Source organism: Mauremys reevesii, linkage group 1, assembly GCF_016161935.1.
Source record: "Mauremys reevesii isolate NIE-2019 linkage group 1, ASM1616193v1, whole genome shotgun sequence".
NCBI classification, from domain to species: domain Eukaryota; kingdom Metazoa; phylum Chordata; order Testudines; family Geoemydidae; genus Mauremys; species Mauremys reevesii.
Window position 1 is genome coordinate 92,257,974 of NC_052623.1, and position 17,680 is coordinate 92,275,653.

Here is a 17,680-nt window from a genome sequence, read left to right on the forward strand (position 1 = left end):
TGATTTTCTTTGAGAAAGTGTTAGAGCTTACAGCTGGGCACCATTGGTTGCAATTGTCATGCTTTCTAACATGGTCAGGCATCCAAGTGTATCTTGTAAACTGAAGCCTCTGTACTTCAGGAACTGAGATTGAGACCAGGGATATAAAGTTTAAATCACAGCTCTCTTTTATTAGTTACACAAAAAGATGGCTTCTACAGACTCTAAGCATTAGACCCAGACTATGCCTGCATCATGAGAGATTCCTGATTATAAATGTCCTCCAGTGATTACAGATGACTAATTTTAAAGAGACAAATTGACATCTCTTGGTATTGACACCTCCTCATCAATTATTGGGAGTGGACCACATCCACCCTGATTGAATTGGCCCTGTCAACACTGGTTCTCCACTTGTAAGGTAACTCCCTTCTCTTCATGTGTCATATTTATGCCTGCATCAGTAATTTTCACTCCATGCATCTGAAGAAGTGGGGTTTAAGCTTAGGCCCAAATTGCCACCGGACTCATTGCTTTTTTTTGACAATATACTACAGTACTATAAGGTACTATGTGACTGACTGTAGCTGCTTTGTGTGATCCTCTGTACCTCAAGTAGCAGTCTGGAACCTCCATATTCACCACTGCAATATGATTATGATATGTTTTGTACAAAGCATGCCTTATGGGGTATCATTTGAAGTGTCTCGATCTGTTGAACATTAATATCCAGTTGGATTGTGTGAACTATCATTGTATGTGAAGTTATGAAGTATCGCTATATTTTACTGAAATATCACAGTATGAGAGGCAATCTAGGCTGATGGGTTTGGAGAGCTCAGTGGCCCTACAGTCCAGTCCTTTTGATGAGCTGCTAGTAAAGTGTCCAGGAACAATAACATTCCACTGTAGTCTCCTGGCTTCACACTAGCTTAACTGCTGATAGATAAATGATCTTGACTGATAGGGAGGTGGTGTATCTCAAAACGTCCTCTAAGTGTTTCTTCTGATTAGCATCATTTCAGTTTTTTCATAAGTTCAGCTTTATGGCAGTTTTTCATTCAGGCTCTAATTTCCTCTGCACCGTGAAATGCTGTCTGTTCTGGATGCAAAGAAGGTTATGTGTCATCAGAGTAGTGCTGGCGTTGTATCCTGTGTCATAGCATGATCATCCCTGTAGGTCAGATACCTATTTTTTAAATAAAAATTGTGATGAGTTTGTGACCTGTGGGGTTCCACTTATCATAGCTCTTGGGGAGGTGGGATGGAAAAGCTGCTCATCATGACCCTTTGGGATCTGTTGGAAAGTAATGAGGACAGTCAGTCTAGCTGACTTTCATTAACTGCTGGCAGCATATATATATATATAGGTCAGCACCCCCTAAACAGCCGTGTCAACAACAGCTGATTGTGTAGCATCAGCAGTGTCGCTTCACCTGCGGCCGTTGTTATAAGTTCATCCTTCAGTGTGACAAGTGACATGATCTGTCCTAAGGCCTGACTGGGTGGGAGTCCAGGACACTGACAGACATCAGGTGATGCTGGAGACAGTTCCCTACCATCTTCTTAATAATTTTGTGCAGGAAGCAGGGGCATGAGACCAGGCAATAATTGGTGTGGTGGTTGGTATCTAGGTTTTTTTTTTAAGTTTTCAAGATGGCTGTTAGCCAAGCATTCCCTGGAGGCTTTGATCAGCTAGCAGAAGCATATATCTAGATTCCAAATGATAGCATAGACTTCTTTCAGCAGCTTTAGTACATCTATTCTGCAGGAAAGAACCTGTTTTGTCAAAGACGATAGTTGGTACACTGCTGTGTGCTTCAGCACGTTTTTCTCAGCACTTCAGTCTTCTGATTTCATGTTTCAGTTGCTGAGATAATCAGAACTATGGTAATATGTGCAGGTGATGCAGTGATAAAGGGCTTTGGCCAGACAGTGTCAATTGCTGTAGACAGTAGGTGATCATCAGGGGCGGCTCTAGGAATTCCGCCGCCCCAAGCAGAGCGGCGCACCACGGGGCGCGCTCTGGCGGTCGCCCGGTCCCGCGGCTCTGGGGGACATCCTGCAGACGTGCCTGCGGAGGGTTCGCTGGTCCCGCGGCTCGGGTGGACCTCCCGCAGGCATGCCAGCGGATGCTCCACCGGAGCCGCGGGACCAGCGGACCCTCCGCAGGCATTTCTGTGGGAAGTCCACCGGAGCTGCGGGACCAGCGGACCCTCTGCAGTCATGCCTGCGGGAGGTCCGTTGGAGCCACCTGCTGCCCTCCCGGCAAAATGCCGCCCCAAGCGCGCGCTTGGCGCGCTGGGGTCTGGAGCCGGCCCTGGTGATCATCATATTTTAACAGGTCTTAGATCTCTTGATGCTTGGGGAAAATATGCCCAGCCAGGGAGTTTTGGAAACTTAGAGCCCAAGAGCTTCTGGTTTGTGGCTGCTCTGTATTTGGCTGTGTTTCTACTCAGGAAGGACTGAAGTTTCTGAAGGAGGTGCTGGTCAGACAAGATAAGGGGCATGGAGGTTGTACCCAGTGTCTACCCTTCTATTCAGGTTCAGTTCTAATGTGTAACTTGCTGAATGAGACTTGGTGAGTCTTAAAGTCGCTTTTATGGAGATGTGGCTTTTCACAGCTTCCTACTAAACCATTCAATCATGGGGGGCAGGTAAAGCTTCCCCTGCGGGAGGCTAGCCTCTGCCCAGCCACTTCTGACCCAGGCCCCGTCTCTGACGGCCGATGCCCTGCCCACTTACTGTTGTCACCCCATGGTCCCAGCCGGGATGGTGGCACCACCCCATAGCCCCACCCCACCCATGGCCCCACCTCATTAATCCCCTTCCCCAGAGGCCCTGCCCCTGCTGGTTCCTTTCCACGTCCTTTCCCCCACTGTGCCCCTGAGACCAGAAAAGCTCTACGACCCCACCATGGAGAGCTTCTCCAGCCCCAGGGCTGTGGCAGTGGAGAGTTTTCTGGGGACCCCAAATTGGCCAGGGCCCCTAGGCATAGGACCCATGGGCCCATGCAATAATCCGACACTGCTCCCCCTATAGCAGTGTGAGATTTGGGGAGGCTTAGCCTCCCCCAGCCTCCATTACATGCCACCCATGCATACAGTAACCATCTCCAGTTACATCAGGTAGTAATTCTACTTCATGCTGCAGAGTCAGGCACAGTTCACATGTGAATTCAGACATTTCCTTCTATACTAGGATTTTTACATCCAAACACTTCAGCAATGAGTGCCATAGAGATGCTTATAGTTAAATATATGTATGTCTATCTGTTCCTGGCAAAGAACAAAACCTCACACAACAAAATTTAACACTGTTTTTGTTGTTTCTTGCCTTTCGTTAGGCACGTTTTATTTTTTTGCACACTCCATATCATACAATATGCAGAAGAACCCAAGATTAAAATATTTCTTGATTCACAGTAAAAGTAGATTATAATCAGTCACATCTGGCCCAGTCATATTTTTCAGAATGTGGCAGAACTATCTCCCACTGGCTAGAAAAATGTAAATATATAAGTGCAACTTATTTTTTACAGAATGTGACAATATGATTTCTTTCAAATGACAGTTGCTACTATAGAGTTATAGTTGCCATTTTCAGTCTCCTCATTAGTGCTCCTTCTCAGCTGCAAGCCAGTCATACTACATCCACCTGTGCAGTTTAGTAGTCTTCTGAAGACGTTGTCCAAACAATGAGATTTTAATTGTTTTCTCAGTTGTTGTTTCCTTTGATATCTGCGAACATGATCGCTCCTTAATTCTGCTCAGAGCAGTACCTTTCACATGCAAATTAAACTGTCATTTTGTAACAGTTAGTCTTATTAAAAATTATTATTCCCTCAGTGGGCAGAGGCAGCATGGTGGTGACATATGTGTTCTCTAGGGGGAGGGATGGAACATTTGAATGCAAGACAAATCTCTGCTTCAGGAAAATAAGTGCATAAAGTGAAACTAAGTGAATTTCATTTTCATCTCAGTTTCTAGGGGTGCCTTGAAGTGCATTCATGAACACACTATAAAGACAGGGCCGGTGCAACCATTTAGGCAACCTAGGCCGTCGCCTAGGGCGCTAGGATTTGGGGGGCACCATTTTCTTCGGCAGCGACCGCAGCGGCCAGATCTTCAGCCGCCCCGGTTGCCGCTGGCATTTAGGTGGAGGGAGCTGGGGCAGGGGAGCGCGGGGAGGGCCGCCTGCAGCAAGTAAGGGGGAGGAGGGGCAGCATGCAGGGGAACTCCTCACCCCTGCCCTGCCTCCTCCCCGAGCATGCCGTGGCTGCTTCACTTCTCCCCCCTCCCAGGCTTGCGGTGCCTAAGCTGATTGGTGCCGCCAGCCTGGGAGGTGGGAGAAGTGAAGCAGCCACAACGTGCTCGAGGAGGAGGTGGGAGAAGTGAAGCAGCGACGGCATGCTTGGGGTGCTTGTGCGCGGAGCAGGGGTGAGCTGGGGCGGGGCGGGTGCCTCAGGGCAGAGGGTGGGGGGGTGAGGAGCTGCCGCAAGGGGGGTGCCTCAGGGCGGAGGGCGGGGAGTTGCCTGGGGGGGGGGCACCTCAGGGTGGGGGAGCAGGGTGGGGGCGCAAGGTGGAAGTTTCACCTAGGGCGCGAAACATCCTTACACCGGCCCTGTATAAAGATACAGTGTTAATCCTTTGTGTTTCTAACTAACTCCCTTGCACTCTGAGTAGCCCACTCTAGGAAATTCTGCCCCTAGCTCCAAGTCAGGGCCGGCTCCAGGCACCAGCATTCCAAGCAGGTGCTTGGGGCAGCAATCTGCAAGGGGTGGCAGTCTATGTGTTTTATCCCTCAAGCAGCACTCCGAATTGCCGCCGCGAACAGCGGGGGCAGTCCGTGCGCCGTTAGGGCAGCACGTGCATTTCTGCGGCGGTGGCAATTCGGTGGCAGCTTCTGTCTTCAGCTGGAAGATGGAAGCTGCGCCGCCGTGGACAGCTGAAGATAGAAGCTGCCGCCGAATTGCTGTTACTGCTGCGGAAACGTGCGCGCCACCCTAACGGCACACGGACTGCCCCCGCTGTCCACGGCGACAATTTGGCGCACTGCTTGGGGCAGCGAAAACAGTGGAGCTGGCCCTGCTCCAAGTGTGGACATACCCAAAGAGAAAGACAGACAGGATAGAATGTGTGCATACAGTGTAGGCTGTAGTCCATGTGAGTTGTGTGGTTGTGAGTGTTCGGGGTCACTTTTAAAGTGTAACTTAAGAACTCTTGAGCCTTGCCCTGAGAAGCTAATCAAATGCCATTAAAATTGGATTAAAGCTGAACAATGTGTTTGTCTGTAATAGACAGGTTTGAGCTGCTAGGGAGAGCAGCTTTTGTAAGCTGCTGAGATAGTATTCCTGAATGTTGAATTTTAACACTTTTCTTAGAAGCTTCATTCGTTGTTTAATAGCATGTAAGCATTTGGGGTTCATCCCTTTAGATCTTGAACAGCCAAAATTCTGAGAGTACTGGTTGCTCAGAAAAGTCAGATTGAGCCCTTTCAGTTGCTGGTCCAAAGCAGATCACCATCGTGAATAGGCTAGATCCCCCTTTATGAACATAATGACGTAATTCTTGTGGACTGTTTGCAGGGCTCCTGTTCACTTATACCATTCACCCTTTAGTACACAAAAGTAATAAGTGAAACTCATTAGCAACACGGAAGTTAATCTGACACACCGAGCATTGTCAAATATGAAAAGTAAGCAATATGTGTGCAGGAGAAACAATATTTTGTTGCTACTCTTTCATTTCTAATCCTTTTTACTTTTTAAAATTGCAAGTATATTTTGTTCAGACCAAAATGTGATATTTTTTTTAGCTGACTTTCTTCCTGTAAGAAATCCATGCTCAGTGATTCTCACACCACCTATACAGTCACATTGTCTCCTTGTTATATTAGTTGGCAAAGATGCTGCCAGTGTCACTGACATGCAAATATAGAGAGCCAAAGGTCTGGAATTATGTTTTTTTATAGTTAAAAATTCAGACACTTAGTCAGTGCCAGAATACTGAGGAGGTTTTAAATGGATTAAACTGAAGTGACTAGTAACATCTTGTAAAACTGCCATCCAGCAGGAGATTATATTTGTGAATCCTCCTTTAATACTAACCCTCATGAGGAAAGTTGCTTCAAATACCTGCAGTGTGATCACCAAAGGAAAATATTGTAAATCCATGGGTTATTTGGTTTCAGTACATTCAGTACATTCCATATCCTTCTAATACATTCTGAGCAAAGGTCACATTTCAGATTGAAACACAATGTGAAGCCAAAGTCACATAACTCCCATTAATAGGAGTTGTGTGATGGGATCCCCACACACTGCAATAAAAATGTTCAACTGCTGAATGAGTTAAGATATATTTTGACTGGTGCTAAGGCCCAGTTGTTAAGCTCACCGCTTCTTACAGACTGGTTTGTTACTAAAAGGAGGTGAAGTTTGCCACAGCCTCTCTTTTAAAGAAGGTGGTGGTAGGAATGGCTTGTAGTAGAACTAGAGAAAGAAAATGACATTTTGGATGTATACTAAGCATCACATCTATAATATCTGGTCTGTACTGCTTTTCTCTGATCATTCCAGAACATCTAATAAACTTCTATGTCAAATTGTACATAAAGACCTTGATTCACTCCTGTACCTGAGGTCCACTCAGTACAGAAAAGGTGGGCTGTGAGGGAACTGTCTACATCTCCCTGATTCTGTGTACTAGTCTGAGCAGGCCTGTTCTTGCCGTGGCAACACAAGTTAGAGCAACCCAGGGTTTGCTCTAATGACAGAGGTGTATGCTGGCTGAGAATCAGTAAAGTGGAACTCTGTCCCACTCACTAGCCGTTTTTAACATACCCATAACATGTTCCCTCTCTCCTCACCTCTGACATGCTCCCTACGCTAGTGTAATGGGGTTGGTTGGAACAGGAGCCAGCTCTGGTGCCTTTACATGAGCTGAGTTTTTACATTGGGAGAACTTTTTGCTAATAAATTATGGACACACAACCTGAGCTGAACTAAGGAGTAGGCTCAGGATGAAGAATCTGGCCACCATCCCCCACAATTCATTAATATGCTAATTGTATATCTACATGCTAGTTAATATTAAGATTGTAAGCTCTTTGAGGCAGACAGTTTTTATTGCATATATGTACAGCTCCTAGTACGAGGAGTCCTTGACTGGTAGCTTGAATGGGGCCACAATCCACCAGAATATAAACATGATTACAGATAATATTTGTTCTTTATAGTTTTGTAAACGTAAGTTATAGTGTTCTCTCATTTTTATATGGTCCCTTCATGATTAGCATTTTTTATTTTCATGCTCATGCTTATCTGGCAATCAAATGATACTGAGTGCAGTTTCCTCTGATTCTAAGGCTATTCCTGCATCTCTCAGACTCTACCTTCTAGGCTTCCTCCATTCTTTTGTAAGGTGTTTAGTAACATTATCATGTAATGTAGGTGCCTAACTCTTCAAGTGAATGACTATCTTAGAACTGCTCTGGGGTTTTTCAAAAGGCTGAATGGAATTGCTGTCAGACAAGCATTCCTCCCGTCACCCTCCACCCCTCTTAATATTTCTTCCTGATGCTTATCATCCTTGAGTTTCTGCTACTGTACCTTGAAAGGCTCTTGAGATGTATGGATAACATTATGAGCAGGAGGAGGCCATGATGGAAGGAATGACTTTCTGAAAACATTACCTTTCCTCCTTCTCCCTGATTTAGTCTCACTATTTTCCGTTTAGCAAATTGTAAGCTTCAGTGAGTCCTTTCCTTATCTCCAGTCTATTAACATCTCCAGGTGTTTTAGTTCAACCCCCATATGCTTGCATTAACTGAATTGATGAAGAATTGTTTTGTAGTCAAGTGCATGCATCTATAACTGGAGCTGCAGCCACTGATAAAGGCTGAAGTTAGTAATGTAGCTACCTTTATTTACAGTAAAATGAATGGGCCTGATCAAAGTGAAAACAATTAAACATACCTTTTAACAAGAAAAGCTCTGTACAAGAGCAACAGACAGTGATAGAAAGCTAGTGCAGAACAAAGAAAAGTTGTTAAACAAAAGCTTCACTAAACTGTATTTCTTGATGATGTAATGCTGTCTTTCTATATTTATAGAAAGACAGTGAATAATAAAAGGAGGTATATCTTAGGCCTGGTCTACACTACGCGTTTAAATCGGTTTAAGGAGCGTAAAACCGATTTAACGCCACACCTGTCCACACTAAGAGGCCCTTTATATTGATATAAAGGGCTCTTTAAACCGGTTTCTGTACTCCTCCATAACGAGAGAAGTAGCGCTAGTATCGGAATTACCATATCGGATTAGGGTTAGTGTGGCTGCAGATCGATGGTATTGGCCTCCTGGTGGTATCCCACAGTGCACCACTGACCGCTCTGGACAGCAATCTGAACTCGGATGCAGTGGCCAGGTAGACAGGAAAAGCCCTGCGAACTTTTGAATATTTCCTGTTTGCCCAGCGTGGAGCTCCGATCAGCACGGGTGGCGATGCAGTCCGAAATCAAAATAAAAAAAGAGCTCCAGCATGGACCATGTGGATGTGATCGCAGTAAGGGCAGGCAAATCTGTTCTATCAGCGCTCCGTTACAGAAGACGAAATTCAAAATCATTTTTAAAAAATCTCCACACAGACGCCATAGCAGGGACTCAGCACACTGCTGCGTGACAAGCGTAACGGAAAGCCAAAGAATCAAATGGACGCTCATGGAGGGGGGACTGGAGCGGGGACTGGAGGACTCAAGCAATCCCACAGTGCCTGCAGTCTCCGAAAAGCATTTGCATTCTTGTCTGAGCTCCAAATGCTTCTAGGGTCAAACACAGTGTCCACGGTGGTTCAGGGCATAGCTCAGCAATTTACGCACCCCCCCCATCCCGAGAAGTGAAAGGGAAAACAATCCTCTTGACTCTTTTACATGTCACCCTATCTTTACTGAATGCTGCAGATAGACACGATGCTGCAGCAGTCAACACCAACGTCCTTGCTCCCCCCCTGCCATGGGTGGCTGATGGTGCAATATGGCTGACATCCATCGTCATCATCAGCCTATTGGCACATGGGGCAGTGCAAAAGGACTGGTAACCATGCCGACTAGCATTCAGTGAGGTCAATCATGGACGCCTGTGTAAAAAGCTCCTGATTTTTCCTGGTAGATGGTGCAGTATGGCTGGTAACGGTCTTCATCATAGCAACAGGGGGCTGAGCTCCATCAGCCCCCGCCCTTCATGTGTAAAGAAAAGATTCAGTTGTCCCTGGACTAGCAGCGGGATGCTGGGCTCCTCTCCTCCACACTGCTTAATGTCCTGTCTGGACTATCATAGCAGCTGGAGGCTGCCTTCCACTCATTTCTCACTAACAAGTCACTGTGTCTTATTCCTGCATTCTTTATTACTTCATCACACAAGTGGGGGGGACACTGCTACGGTAGCCCAGGAAGGCTGGGGGAAGAACGGAATCAACAGGTGGGGTTGTTGCAGGAGCACCCCCTGTGAATAGCATACAGCTCATAATTTCTGCTGGATCTGACACAGAGCAGCTGTGCTCTCTGGTTCTCTGATACAGTGGTTCTCTAGTACACTTGCCCATATCTAGGCAGGACTGATTCTATTTTTAGATACCAAAAAGGAGGGATTGACTCGGGGAGTCATTCCCAATTTTGGCTTTTGCGCCCCTGGCTGATCTCAGCCAGGGGCACTTATGACAGCTGCAAATGGTGCAGTGCAAAAGGACTGGTAACCATGATCATCTTATTACCAATTTATGGTATGGTAGATGGTACAGTATGGCTGGTAACCATCTCTGCTGTCATGCAAAAGCAAAAGCATGCTGCTGTGTAGCGCTGCTGAATCGCCTCTGTCAGAGGCATCTAGTACACATACGGTGACAGTCACAAAAGGCAAAACAGGCTCCATGATTGCCATGCTATGGCATCTGCCAGGGCAATCCAGGGAAAAAAGCAGCGAAATGCTTGTCTGCCGTTGCTTTCCCAGAGGAAGGAGTGACTGACGACATTTACCCAGAACCACCCACGACAATGATTTTTGCCCCATCAGGCACTGGGATCTCAACCCGGAAATTCCAAGGGGCGGGGGAGGCTGCGGGAACTATGGGATAGCTACGGAATAGCTACCCACAGTGCAACGCTCCAGAAGTCAACGCTAGCCTCGGACCGTGGACGCACACCACCGATTTAATGTGTTTAGTGTGGCCGCATGCACTCGATTTTATACAATCTGTTTTGCTAAACCGGTTTATGTAAAATCGGAATAATCCCATAGTGTAGACGTACCCTTAGACATGATGACATTATGGGACAGATCCCCAAATACTCCAGAGCAGCACTCAATGTGCCTGGAAAAGGCATTTTTTGGTCAGCATAGTAACATCATTTCCGAAAAACATTAATTATGCCATACACCTAAGTCCAAGAAGTAATGTTTACACTAATTCTAGTAAGATTTGTGGTCACTCTTATCTACTCCATGGATACATTAAAAAATCTTGGTGAGCGCTGAGAAAGCCCTATGTCTGACTCTCTCTCTCATAAGCTTCACTGGTCAGGCTATCATAGTTGCTGAGGAACATAGCTGGTAGAAACACAGATGTTTTCAGATGTATTTTCGGCCAGGTCCATGAATGATCTTGAAGATTAACACCAAGACTTTGAATTTGACACTATGGGTAAAAGTTTTCCAAAGTGCCTAAGTGATCTAGGAGCCCACGTTGTTGGGATAGATATGTATTACATTATATACTAACGTTAGATGTGTAAATAGAAAGGAGTAGTTAAATGATTGAATGTGTGCCTGCCTTTTTAGCCTTGCTGTAAATTGTTATAGCAATTTCTGTAACTAACCCAAGGACAGAAACACTAATTATCTGAGGCCTAGAGAAACAAGACAGAAAGTCTGTACCAGGGTGTGATAAGGACTTTGGAAAATAGTGTTTTACCACTAACCCTTTCATCCCTTGGAATTTTGATTGTGCCTATGTAAATCTTGTAGTCATGTTCTTTAGCAATGTAAAGGGGAAAAGAAAACAGAATAACATGTAAATCAAATGTGTTAAGCTGGAATGTAAGAATGCTGAAATGTGAGCATGCTGGGTAAATGGAAGTAAGTGTCTGTGACAGGTAAATAATCGATCAGGAAATAGTACCAGCCAAACTTAAAGATTCACACCTATCTGCTGGCTGAACAAAGGAAACCAGATGACTCCCGGAGGGCAAGCCGGAATCTGCCCAAGGCGCATTAAAAAACAAAAAAAAAGATAATATATGCATAAAACTTGCCTGTCATGAATGTACCATCTGCCAGTCAAGCTGATTGATGGTTATCTCAGTCATGACAGAGCAATTCCCATAGACTTACATTGAACCAAAGACCTATAAAAATAGAGCCAGGAGACTGATCTTTGAGTCTGGTTCTGCAACCACCCTCCAGGAGCATCGAATGTGCATCTGACAACGGCTTGGCTCCAACCTCGTGTCCAGGGCACCTGGCCAGTGACTTGGCATGAGCAACTGAAGGCTGGTAACTATAACTGATCATTGCAGAACTTGTGTGAATGTTTGTGTGAGTGAATAATTCTAACAGCTGTCAGTACTGTTCTGTTGTATTTGCAATAAACGTGGTGATTTGCCTATCCCTCTTATAAAATCCTGCTGGTATTATTTTATTAGTGTAACAATGTCTCTTTTTCAAACATCACATAGCTATTTAGGAGCCTAATTCCCACTGAATTTCAATTAGACTTTGATTTCTACATGTCTAAGTTACTTTTGAAAATGGGAAAATTTTACCTTTAATCCCACTTTTCTGACATTGAACATAAACAGCATGAATGCAGATGTGCTGACTACGCATTGTGTATCACTCTCACTCTCCTGGGTGGTTTAAATTGTTCAGAGTATCTCCCCCAGTCTATTTTTCATGCAGTAACTGGATTGGGAATGGGAGAGGTCTTTATCCTCACATTCATCACTTCTTTACCTTTATTGCCTTGCATCTGATATCTTCTCATGGCCTGGCTCTGATAGTGGCACTTACTATCATGCAGTGATCTGACTAATTAGAGTGCATATTTTAGTTGTGAACTATGGACCTCCAGAGCTAAAATTGTGAGCATCCACAGCTTGAGCTAAAGGACTAAATCCTATAACTGGAGCTCTAACAGACTCGTATCCTCTGTGGGTCAATCAGAGGGGGAAATGCATCATCCACACTGATGGTTGGGTTACGCATGAACTTTTCATGTCAGCTTACCCAAAACTGCAGTTTTCCTCAGGAGCACTTTGGACAATACTGCATTCTTTCTAATTTCCTGACGTGAATAACAGTTGACATAATCCTTTCAAACCCATTACGTATACTCAAACAATAGCAATCTGGTGTGTTCTTTTCCACCCATCTGTCTTGTCCTGTCATTCATGAACTTTTTTTTTCTCTAATGTGCTTGAGAAGGGATTCTCCAAGTAGCCCTACACAATGTAGGTAATTTTACTAAATTGACTAGATTTAGTCCCAATTTCTTTGTATCAGTAGGAGCTGCCTCAAAGGCATTTGAAGAAACAAACAAAAAAAACCCACAACACTTACCTAAGCTTAATATAATTTTTTTCCAAAAAGTAAAGAATAAAAGATTCATTTTCTTCTGCTCCTGCAGGGATCCACAGAGTACATCTACCACTCAGCAAAAATAATATAGAAGGCAGCTGGACCATCCCTACAGGAACTACATGAATTAAATAAAATAAATACATGAGGCTCTATTACTTCTATTTCTACTTTGGTAACATCTAGAGCACTCAACTGAAATCAGAACTCCATTATACTAAGCACTCTACAAACACAGATTGCCCCTGCTCTAAAGAGCTTACAATGCACAGACATGTCAACACACGAGTTGTACAATTTTAACTACCCACAGGCCTTGTCTACACTACAAGACTATTTCGAATCTACTTAAGTCGAATTTGTGGATTCGACCTTATGAAGTCGAATTTGTGTATCCACACTAAATACACTAATTCGAACTTCTGAGTCCACATTAAGGGAGCCAGCGTCGACTTTGGAAGCGGTGCACTGTGGGAAGCTATCCCACAGTTCCCGCAGTCCCCGCTGCCCATTGGAATGCTGGGTAGAGCTCGCAATGCCTGCTGGATGAAAAAATGTGTCGAGGGTGGTTTTGGGTTACTGTCGTCATTGAACCGTCAATCACGACCTCCCTCCCTGAAAGCGCCGGCGGGAAATCTGTTCGCCCCCTTGTCTGGTCGGTTACAGCGCGGACGCCACAGCACTGCGAGCATGGAGCCCGCTGCGATCATCGCTGCACTTATGGCCGTTGTCAACTCCTCGCACCTTATCGTCCACCTCTTCCACAGTCAGCTGCTGAGAAACCGGGCAAGGAGGCTCCGGCAGCGCGGTGAGGAGAGTGGCGCAGACCTCTCAGAAAGCAGGGTACGCCGCGCAGTGGAGATCATGGTGGCAATGGGTCACGTTCATGGTGTGGAACGGCGATTCTGGGCCCGGGAAACAAGCACAGACTGGTGGGACCACATAGTGCTGCAGGTCTGGGATGACACAGAGTGGCTGCGAAACTTCAGGATGCATAAGGGCACTTTCCTTGAACTGTGTGGACCCGGCCTACCCGCTAATGCCCTGGCTCATGAAGCCCTATACAGGCGCCTTGAACAGTGAGAAGGAACTCTTCAACTACCGGCTGAGCAAGTGCAGAATGGTGGTGGAGTGTGCTTTCGGACGTCTCAAGGGGAGATGGCGGAGCTTACTGACTCGCTCGGACATCAGCGAAAAGAATATCCCCGTAGTTATTGTTGCTTGCTGTGTGCTCCACAATCTCTGAGAGCAAGGGCGAGACCTTTTTGGCCGCTTGGGAGGTTGAGGCAAATCGCCTGGCTGCTGTTTACGATCAGCCAGACACCCGTGCCGAGAGAATATCCCAGCGGGAAGCGATGTGCATCCGGGAGGCTTTGAAAGCTAGTTTCCTCGCAGAGCAGGGTAACCTGTGACTGTCCACTTGATTTTAAGAGAGCCCGATCATGGGCCTGTGTCTGTATGTGTCGAGTTAGATCTGAGCTCACAAACCCGGTTCTCCAAGTTTCCCCCACTTCCAAAGCACGTTTTAAAACTAATGAAATGTTACAGTAATTAATAATAAATCTTTTGTTGACTTGGCATTTCTGTTTCTTGGTTGAAACATGGAAGCATACTGTGCTGGGTTCGGTGTGCACTGATGTACAGACCGCTTGTCCAAAACAGGATGGACAGCCTCCTGCTCCTACATAGGTCTGTGAGGTGGGGGACGGTTTATGGTGGTTGTGCATGTAGGGGTGGGTTTGCAGGAATGGGTGGGTTTGCAGGAAGGGGCGAGGGGTGCCGTCTTTGGATAGGGGTTTGCATGACGGCTGTGGGCTGTGGGTTTGGGCGTTGGAAGGGGTGAGGGGTGTGGGGGAAGGGTGAGTATCTGTCCCTGGATGAGGGCTCTTTTTGGGGCTCAGGGCAGCGGGGAGGATCGTGGCTACGGTCGAAGTGCATGTTAAGGGAAGCCTACCTTTACATTCGGGGATGGCAGGCACCAGGACCCTGGACAAGCATACACATCAACGAAAGACCCGGGGCAGCATACACCACACAGACTGACCCTGGTGCCTAGTGACTGCAGTCTGTGTGTGCCCTGCAGTTGACCCTGCCCCCAAGTCTGTACCATGGTACTGTGGGCTATGCACTGCAATTACAATTCCCCCCCCCACACACACACAAAGTCTTCTGACACAAGAAACATGACGGAAACAGTGAGTAACAGCAAACCGCTTTTAATAATGTAGTACACAGTGGGGGGTTGAAACTTGGAGTTGGGACTGGGTGATGCTGTAAGGAAAGAACTTGTACAAATTTACAGCGCGAGAGGTGTCTTGAACATTAGCGCTCTGCTGCGGTGCAGTGACAGTTCTCACGGCCCCTACCGCCCCTCCTTCTTGTAACTTTGGGTGAGGGGGGGACAGGACTTCTTGGCGTTGGAGGGCGGTTGCAGATGCACTGCAGGGGGGCTCTCTCCTCCTGCCTGCGGTCCTGCAGAACATCTACAAGGCGCCGGAGCGTGTCCGTTTTCTCCCTCATTAGACCAAGCAGCGTTTGAGTCGCCTGCTGGTCTTCCTGCCGCCACCTATCCTCCCGTTCGATGTGTGTGCGATGCTGCTGACACAGGGTCTCCCTCCACTGTCTCTGCTCTGCCGCCTCTGCTCTGGAGCAGGCCATCAGTTCCTGGAACATGTCGTCCCTAGTCTTTTTCTTTCGCCGTCTAATCTGAGCCATCCTCTGCAAGGGGGATGCCGGGGCAGTCCGGGAAAGAGCCGAAGCTGTGTGATGCGAAAAAGTAGGTGATTTCCTTGAACACATACATGTTTGCCAACAGTGAACACAGTCTAGTCAGTTTCAGTGAACAAGACCATACAGGGCACCAAGTCTCAGGAGATCTCAGAACTAGTTTGAGATTTCGGAATACGCTCTCATTGGCAGTGCCATTGCACTGGAGAGCGCACAAGCGAGGAAAGACAGCTGCATCCCTCTTGCACAAAGTCCTGGTAAGCCTTACAGTACATACTGCTTATCAGTTAGTGGATAGGTGTGCTCTCCTGCTAAAGGCAATGTGCAAAGCAGAAAGGATGAGCCTTTTGCAGCCCCTCCCGCCAGTGCACGGGAACGATCAATGGATGCTTGTTCTCTGTGGCCTGTAGCACGTGGCTGTTAGGCGAGGGTCATTGTTATGCAACCTAATTTTAAACCATTAACAATAGTAACACTACACTAATTGCCCTACTTAGATGCAGTATTTGCAGAACGAGATCACCCTGAGGCGGGTCACTCGTGCCCAGAAAGACAGGATGTTACGGGACGCACTGCACAGACCAGGACCATATGCAGCAATGCTAGTAGAGGCGATGATTCCTCTCTATATTCGGATGTCCTGGCGTGGAAGAGTCTGCTTCCACGGAGCGCCCAACAAGGCACCTCTTCCGATTTAACTCCTGCGGAGGCTTTGCGAGGAACTGAATGACACCTTCGTGGAATTGTCGATAGAGGATTATTATTCTATCCCCATTTGTGTGGACCTTCTTTTCATATAGTTTAATATTTAGAATTTTGTAAATACTGTTTCTATTTTTTCTATAACAATGTTATAAAAAATAAATGTTTATACGTGTGTAGCACTTACCGCCTGATCCTTCCCCTGATTCTGAGTCCGGGTTAATGGCAGGGGAGGGTTGGTAGGGGATCTCTGTGAGGGTGATGAAGAGATCCTGTCTGTCAGGGAAAGCGGGAGTGTGTTCACTGTCGCCTGCGCCGTCCTCAAAAGACCCTTCCTCATCTTCCCCATCGGCGAACATCGAGGAGGAACTGTCCCGGTACACTATTCCGTCCTCGGAGTCCACCGTCACTGGTGGGGCAGTGGTGGCAGACCCACCTAGAATGGCATGCAGTGCCTCGTAGAAGCGGCATGTCTGGGGCTGTGCTCCGGAGCGTCCGTTTGCCGCTCTGACTTTTTGATACCCTTGTCTTAGGTCCTTGACTCTCACGCGGCACTGTATCGCATCCCGGCTGTATCCTTTGTCTTTCATGGCTTTAGAGACCTTCTCGAAGGTCTTCGCGTTCCGCTTGCTGGAGCGCAGCTCCGAGAGCACAGACTCCTCGCCCCACACAGCGATCAGATCCATGACTTCCCGGTCAGTCCATGCTGGGGACCTCTTTCTATTCTGGGATTGCCCGGACTCCTCTGCTGGAGAGCTCTGCATCATTGCAGGTGCTGCGGAGCTCGCCCCGATGTGCAACCAGGACGTCAGATTCAAAGTGCCCAGACAGGAAAATGAATTCAAATTTTCGCGGGTCATTTCCTGTGTGGCTAGCCAGAGAATCCAAGCTCGGACTGCTGTCCAGAGCGTCAACAGAGTGGTGCAGTGTGGGATAGCTCCCGGAGCTACTAAGTTCGATTAGCATCCACACCAAGCCTAATTCGAGCTAGCCATGTCGAATTTAGCGTTACTCCACCTGCCGGGGTGGAGTACCAAATTCGAACTAAAGAGCCCTCTAGTTCGAATTAAATGGCTTCCTGGTGTGGACGGTTGAGCGGTTAGTTCGAATTAACGCTGCTAAATTCGAATTAAAGTCCTAGTGTAGACCAGGCCACAGACAGCACTTCCCCTTTCCATGTTCAGATCCAATGGGTTTTCATCTGCTCTGTGTGTGGAGACAGATGAGATGATCTGAATTAAAAATATTGTAATCCTCAGGGAAAAGTAATACAACTACGGCTGTCAATTAATCACAGCTAACTCATGCGATTAAAAAAATTAACTGATTAATCGCACTGTTAAACAATAGAATACCAACTGAAATTTATTAAATATTTGTGGGTGTTTTCCACATTTTCAAATATATTGATTTCTATTACAACACAGAATACAAAGTGTACAGTGCTCACTTTATACTATTATTTTTATTACAAATATTTGCATTGTATAAACAAAAGAAATCACATTTTTCAATTCACCTCATACAAGTACTGTAGTGCAATCTCTTTATTGTGAAAGTGCAATTTACAAATGTCGATTTTTTTTGTTACATAACTACACTCAAAAACAAAACAATGTAAAACTTTAGAGCCTACAAGTC